This window comes from Pithys albifrons, chromosome 7 (genome assembly GCF_047495875.1).
Source record: "Pithys albifrons albifrons isolate INPA30051 chromosome 7, PitAlb_v1, whole genome shotgun sequence".
Classification (NCBI taxonomy): domain Eukaryota; kingdom Metazoa; phylum Chordata; class Aves; order Passeriformes; family Thamnophilidae; genus Pithys; species Pithys albifrons.
The window spans coordinates 59008800-59016657 of record NC_092464.1 but is presented as its reverse complement, the minus strand read 5'-3'; the positions used below and the strand labels follow the sequence as shown (position 1 = coordinate 59016657).

Genomic DNA, 7858 nt, shown 5'->3' with positions numbered 1-7858 from the left:
CCATGAGGAGCAGCCCCTCTGCCCACTGGCTGTGAGGGTCAGCCCTGCTCTGCTCCAGTGGGGTCGTGGCCATGGTGGGGGCAGGGCCCATCCTGGTGTTCAGCTGTGTCAGATGAAACTGCTCCTGAAGCAAAAGTTCTCATGGGCATCTGCACTCCCAGTTTTGAGAAGATTTCAGGATTCCAGAAGACAGTTTCAGAGGTTTGGGTGTTTTGTTTCTGACTCCCCTCATCTTCCCTGTGGAGTTTTCCTGGATGGCAGAACCCCTCAGCATTTGTGCTGCCCTGAGGAAGAGCAGAGCAGGGCTTCCCAAACAGGACTATATCTGTGGCTCAGTGCAGAGTGAGGGGAGTTGCTCTCTCCCTCTGCCTTCTTCCAGCTGCCCTGGACTTGGGCCTTCCTCAGACAGAGAGTGATCACACTCCCATTTTTGTCTGAAATGCCACCAGACACTGTTGAGAGCAGAGAGATCCATCAGAGACCACTCAATGTCTCAGCCTGGCTCAAGGTCTCAAGGACACACATGGTTCATTTCACTAACTCAACAGCATTTCCTGGGATGGGCACAGCATCTCTGCCCCTCTGCACTGGGGATTTCAGATATCACAATTCTGCTATGAAGATGATTTGCATTCTTGAGGGCAGTTCCCAGCTTGGAAGGACATCTCAGAGAAGAGCCAAGTGTCCTGACAATGGGGTTTGATTCTGGGAAACACACCTCATTTTCCAGGCACACAGAATTCACTACTGACAGCCCCACAGGTCAGAGGAAAATTGGAATGTCTCATTCCCAGGGACCCACCTGCCTGTGGGGGATCACAGGATCAGTGATTGACTCTGTAGCTTGAACTCCCATTCCCAGTGAACCTGACTGAGAGTAGGAGGAAACAATTCCCGTAACATGAGCAAGTTGAGAAAAAAGGAAATGCACGCTGAGGGTCCAGCTGGGAGAAGCCAGGGCAGAACCAGGTGGGCACTCAGGGCATTGTCACCCTGAGCCAGCTGTGCCACATCCCAGACACCAACAATACCAGGTAGTTCTCAGCCCCTGTGCAGCTCCTCAGTGTTCCCTCTGCATGACAAACCACCAGGTATGTGGCTTGAGAGCTTGATAGAAATCCCTCCTTTCACGTTGTCCTTGAAGTATCCCCTGGAAAATATCCTTCAGTGCTCTGGTTCTGTAAGCAGTCCTCACCTATGAAACTCTCACTTGATAGCTGAAAAAACCTGCCCTGCCCTGCCCTGCCCTGCCCTGCCCTGCCCTGCCCTGCCAGGGTTTGCTCTTTCCACCCACAGCCTCTCTCCCAGCACTGAGGGAGCTCCCCAGACCAGCTGAGAGCTGCCCCTGGCAGGTGGCAGAGCTCCTGCCCTGGCACAGCACCCTGGGGTGCAGGACCCTGCTCTGCAGGACAGTTTGGAGCAGCCTGGGTGGCACAGGTTGGATTCAAAGCCTACAGCCATCCCTGGGAGGAGGAGGGAACCCTGTTGGGATGTCCCTGGGATGGTGCAGCAGAGAGTCCCTGCTTTGCAGCCCGTCCTCGTCTCCAGAGAAACTGTGATATCCCACATTAGAGACCCCCCAGGCTGTGGGATGTGCCAGCGTTGGGAGATCTTCCCACAGACTGCACATACATTGCCCTTCATGCAGACTTACCTTCTCAAAGCCCGGAATGATTCCTCTTCTGTGGATCTTCCTCTCAACTTTCCTCACACCCCAGACTGTGTGTAACCTCTCTCTGCGCTGCTTTTCTGCCCTGGGTGTGTGCAGGCAGTGCCCTGAGCCCTGCTGGGCTGTGCACAGGAGCTGCTCCTGGGCAGAGCTGTCTCTCTGCAGCACTGCCCGCTTGCCAGGAGCTCCCTGTGTGCCAGGAGCCCGGCCCAGCTCAGCAGCACAGCAACAGCCCAGGGCATTTAATGACCCTCTGGGGGGGTTTGGTGCTGAGTCCCTGAACCTCAGACCCTGAGGAAAGGTGCAGGAACCTCTTGAGAAACCCAAGTCAGAATCAAACTTTAAAGTTTCTTTTGTTGTTAATGGGTCCCTCTGAGGGACATAACTGAGAAAGTGTCCCCAGATTCCAGTTAGAAAGCAAAGAGACAATGATGACAAATATGGACTAGGAAAGAAAGGTCACTCTGATGCTGACGAAAGTAAGAAGCATTTCATTAACCCCAAGGTCACAGCTGTGACCCCCCGCCCTGGGAAGGGAGATTCTGCCTGTCCCTCATTCCTCAGGACTCTTCCTTGGGCACCGGGGTGTGGGATGTGGAATAGCAGGGGCAGGAGGATGGGGTGGCACCTCCCAGGCTGCTGAGCAGGGACAAGGAGGCAATGAGGCCCCAGGACTGCAAGGCTCACTTGCCTCCTCATGCCATCAGGGGCACACACAGCAGCCATGGCCAAAGGCCTGCACAACTTGGCTCTCTTGGGGCCTTTCAGCTTCTGCACATCCCTGTCTCCTCTCCAGTCCAGGCTGTCCTACGGTGTCCATGCCCTGCCCCTTTCCCTGCAGGCTGTCGGCATCCCCTGGCTGCCCCACCTCGCTGGCCCCTTCCTGCACTGACATCTCTCCCTCCTCCCTGGCTCTGCCTTGGCACACAAAGCCTTGGACTGATCCAGACTCCTTCAGGGGGATGTGTTGCACCACAGCACTGCCCTTGGGCAGAAATTCCTTTCTCCTTGTGTGCAGTTCGGACCTCCCCAGTTGCCCTTGGAGGCCTCTCAGGCTTCTCCTGTTCTTTCCTCAGTCTCCACACCACTGGGCCCACGGCTTGGAGGCTTCCAAACCCCTTCATACGATATCTCTGGTATTTAGCCATGAAAATGTTGTGCTCTTAGTGCGGGAGAGACAGAGTGACACTTTTTGCCAAAGGTTGTATTGGCAGAACAAGGCACAGGAAATGGAACTGAATGAGGGGAGATTTCCATTGGATGTCAGGAAGAAATATTTTGTGCTGAGGGTGGCAGGAACCTGGGCCAGGTTACAGAGTAAGTGGAAACCCCATTCCTGGAACTGCCCGAGGTTTGGAATTTTGTACAACCTAAACTTGTGGAAGGTGTCCCTGAGTAACTGAAGTGCACTTTGACTAGTGGCTATTTTAGGTCTCTTCCAACCCAAACAGTTTATTATTCTTTTTTCCTATATCCCCAACTCCTTCTCCACAGGGTTGCAAATACCTACATGCACCATGTTGGCATTTTAATGTGACCTAATCCCCAACACTTTATGAAAATGGAAAAACAGTCCTTTTAGGGACATGAATTTCAATGACTTTGGAGGAGCCTTTCAAAACTCAAAAGTTATAAAGGAACTAATAGAGATTTCCAACATCTCTACATGAAAGGCTCCCCAAGTGATCAGTGACAGAGCCCCCAGGATGGCCTTGCAGCTGAGGTTGGGGGTTTTCTCACTCAGGTCCTGAGACTCAGGGTGGGCAGGCAGAAAGTGCATTTAGGGACTGTACAAGACTTGCCATGGGATGTCCAGGAAATGACCAAAGAAATTTGTGGAGGAACAGACATGAGAAAACAGAGGAAAAAATGGATGAAAGAAGCTGAACATGTTTAAAGAGGTGACTGGTCAGTGCTTTTCCCTGACCATGCCCTGCAACTGACTCCACTGGCTGTTCCATTTTCCTAATCCCTCCATTGCCAGGAACTTTCTGGGACAAGAGATCTCTGTGCTCTGGGTATGGAGGGAGATCCAAGTGCCTGCCACTGGAGTGGAAGCCACAAATCATCAGGTCTTGTGTTCTTTGGGGGCCCAGACACTGGTGAGACTGGTGTGTGTGCACAGAACACTGGTGGGGGTGTGGGTGGGTGTAACCACCAGTGACCATCAAACCAGAGTAACCAGTGACTGGCAGAGGCCTGGGAGCCCCTGTCTGAGATCATCTCATGAGGGATCCACATTGTCTGGGTGTCTCTGGAGCTCTATATCTTCTCCTGACATGGCAGAGCACACAAACAGCCCATCCTTGTGTCCCTTTCTCCACTGACTGTGCTTTGGTTTGGCCCAGAACCCGCCCGAGGTCCCTTCCAGGATGAGTCCCTGTGCATTTCCCTCCCCCATGGACCTTCCCTTCCTGATGCAGCATCTGTGGGGCAGCAGAGCTGGGTCAGTGCAGGGCCAGGGCTGGCTGTGACAGGGGCCATGAAGCCACTGCCAGGAGGTGAAAGCAAGGACAGTTGGCAGAGAATAAAATTAAATACGGGGACTTTGTTTTATGAGGAAAGGAAGGCTTGGATGGAGCTGGCATGTGAAGAGAATGAAAGGCAAGGGGTGTTGAGGGAAACAGGGAATGTTCAGCCTGGAGATGAGGAAAAGACTTTTCCCCAGTTTCAGGGCCAGTGCAGAGCAGGGTGGCCACAAGCCCAGGCTGCCTTCCTGCCTGCCAGGGTTCGTGGGGCTGTGTGACAGAGCTGCCCCCAGAATCAGAACCTGGGGGGCTCTCCCACCTGCCCCACTCCTTCACCTCCCCCGGATGGAATTTCTGTTGTGTGGGTTCCCTGATGTGCTGGATGACCTCACAATGCTCCCTGCCCAGAATGTCTCCTGAGGGCCACCCAGGCTGCTGCAGTGGAAGTGACCTCACAACCACCACATTCCAGCCATATCCCCATGCCTGGCCTCCCCTTCCCTCTGCCCCTGTCTGGTCTCTGCTTAAATTGTAGGAAATGATATAACTTTTCTAATTCCATTGTCGCTGACCATGCCTAGAGGAGACTGCACACACCAATGTGATGTTCAAGCAAATCCCAAGTTTATTCAAAAACACAGGTATATATGACCTCAAGTGACCCCGCCCCAGGTGCAGTGGTCTGACTCCAATTGGTTGAGGCTGGAAACATGTCCTTTTAAGGTGAAAACGAAACTTGTGAGGTCGTCCTCCAGACCCACCTGAATTAGAGGCTGCAACATCTCCCCCTTTTGTTTCAAAGAACAAAGCAAAAATGCAAACAACATAATACACATAACTCCTTAGCTAACTTATCCAATGGAGAAATTGTTACCATTAGGATACTATCCAGACTCATGCATATTGGAACTTGAACAGAAAGGCTGAAAATTTTGAAAATTGAGAAATAATATTTTGAAAATCTTAAATTTTTCTAATTCAAGACCTAACAGGGTATTTTGTGGGTTACACATCCCTACCTCCCCCTCTCTTTTCAAAATAGACTTTTGGAAGGAGGTACAGTAACCTTTGTAAACTCACACAAACTAATACATGACTAAGACATGTATGTTTGGAATTTGCAAACTTACAACTAGTGCAAAACAAGAAACTTTTCTTTCACACGTGAAATTGTGGTCTTTTTGTGCAGTCGTCACCGCACAGACCACTGTAAACAAACTACAAATTTTATTAAATTCTGTGCATAGTGTCCAAGAGTGCAGAGTGACTTAACTTAGCAAAGAAGCAAGTTCAGTCCAGCTGAACTAAATCTCCTTATGTTCAAGGTCCATTCTCAGAACTTCTGTGTGGCCATCACAGAGGTTTGAGAATGAAGCTTTGATTTTTAGTCCTTATACACCCTTGGTAAAGCAGGAAACAAGTGTGAATTCACAGAGGAAATTCACAAAGGCTAAACATAACCAACACTGAGAGAGAGTAAGTACTGATGATCTTACGCTCTCTAGAAAATGTTCAGCAGCTTAGGGGGGCAGGTATCCTTACCCCTGCAGCCTGCTGGGCAACTTGGCAGTGCAATAAGCTCAAAACTGCACTTTAACTGGAAGTTAACAGAATTTCAAAATACAGGCTAAACAACATGCTCTTGAACTGGACTGTTCTTGTTTGATTGGATAGTTAACGACTAGTCCTAGGCTACTGCTGCTTGTGGTTGTGGTTGCCATATGGGGAAGGCAGCTTGGCTCCAGTTTCCATGAGCTATTTGACTGGCTGCACCCCATGGCTTGCAGCCCCTCTGGTTTTTTGGAGGCCCAGCTCCCCATCCCATGTTTGTTAGAGGAGTACCATCCTTTTTTATATTTAGAATGACAATCTTGGGCTTTGTGACCAAGTCTGTGACAACGGTTACATTCTCCAGTGAAGCTTTGAGTTCTGCTATATTTTGGTTGTGCTGGACAAGATTTTGTTGTTAAATTCCAGGGTCTTTTCCCCCTTTTTTGGGTGGATTGTTTGCTAAGAACTGTGGCTAGAGCAGAAGCATGTAGCTTTGCTTTTTCCTCCTCTTCTACCCAGGGCAATCTGGCACAGGCTTCAATTAACTGTACCAAAGTAGCTGTGGCTGGTAGAGAGGCTATGAGCTGTTTGCATTGAGGATTGGCATTATTAATTACCAGATCTTTCAATAATACTGGTTTAATGTCAGGGGTAATATTTGGAGCAGCATCCAAAGCTTCTGTTACTTTATCTACAAATTCCATGAATGTCTGTCCAGGTTTCTGCATTATTTGCATGTAAGGTAGAGAAGGTTTTCCCTTCTTAGGCAGATTAGAGAATGCGGTCAAAGCAGCATTCTTTGACTGCTGCAAAATATGAAAATGTAATGCAGCTTGTGTTTGTGGGTCTTCATAAGCTCCTGATCCCATTAGCTGGTCTAAAGATGCTAATCTTAAGGGATGTCCAGTTTCTAAGTGTATATTTTTTGCCTGTTCCTCCGTTAACTGCTCTTTCCATTTCTGTAGAAATATCATATAAGCAGCAGAAGGTAGAATAAACTCCATTAAAACCTTAGTGTCTGCTGGGATTAGGTTATTGTATTTTATGAAGGCTGTGATTTGGTTTTTTACCAAGGCATTGTCATAGCCGTATTGAAAGACTACACTGTGTATTTTTTGTGCAATTTTCCAATCAAGTGGCTCCCATTTTAAGCCTTGTGTAGTGTTAATCACAGGCGCAGAAACCAGGGGTTGCAGGGAAGGTGAGGGTGTACCTACTTCTGCAGCTATGGATACTAACTCTTTGTACCTTTGCTGGGTATTAAATATGAGGTCGCGAGGTGGCTTTGTGACTCCATCTGCAGAAACTGGTACCTGGGTATCAGAAAGCTTTGAAATTAAGTTAACAGCATTGCAATTTCCATCTCCCCCCAGCATGTCCCAAACAGAGGCTTCTTTTTCTGTTGCTCTCCATTCTGGGATACAGCTGGTGGGTGTGGCTGTCGGTGATGGAGGCTGCGGATACCAGGTTGCCGGTGCAGGGGCAGTCTCTACCGGCTCGGGGGGTTCCAGTGCCGGTGTTGGCAGCTGCGGGCAGCGCACGGCTATCGGGGAGGGAGTCCCCGTTGGTGCTGCAGCGCTTGTGTCCTGCGCGACCGGCGCTGTGGGAACTCGCTCTCGGGACCCTTGCGCTATGGATGGCACACAGTGAAGGCAACGCCCAGGGGGAGCTCCGGTGGCTCCCCTCCACTGGGGAGGAGTCTCTCCCCTCTCCATGACGCGGTCGATCCACGCAGGAGGTGGTTGGGGTGGCGCGGGAACTGATCCGCCCCCGGAGCGGGCGAATTCGGAGCTGCCCCCGGCCCCTGCGGGCTGCGGGGGACCCGCGCCTGGCGCATGCGCTGTGATTGGCAGGCAGTAGGGAGGGGGGTTGGGCGGTCCTGGCGCCTCGTGGTAAGGGCGCGCCGTTCCTTTGTTTGATTTCGCGGGCTTTGCGACCACGTGGTCTCTCTGTTTTCCTGGCCACGCGGTTATGCCGGGCGGCTGTAGCCCTGCTGGAATGTCTGCCTCAACAGTCTCCTGCCGCAACGGAGCGACTCCGGCGTACCCGTGGGGCGGCGGGGAGCGCGGCGGCGGGGCGACCCCAGCCCCGAGGTACCCGCAGGGCATTGGCGGCGGCGGTGGTGGAGCCGGCGCCGAAGGTGGATGGACAGGGGAAGAGAAACTCCCTG

General features: G+C 51.3%; 1 protein-coding gene across 1 annotated transcript in view; it reads left to right on the top strand.

Moving 5' to 3' along the window:
* LOC139673811 (zinc finger protein 850-like) overlaps positions 1-7858 on the top strand; it is a 685564-nt gene that overhangs the window by 236187 nt on the left and 441519 nt on the right. The window lies entirely within an intron of this gene.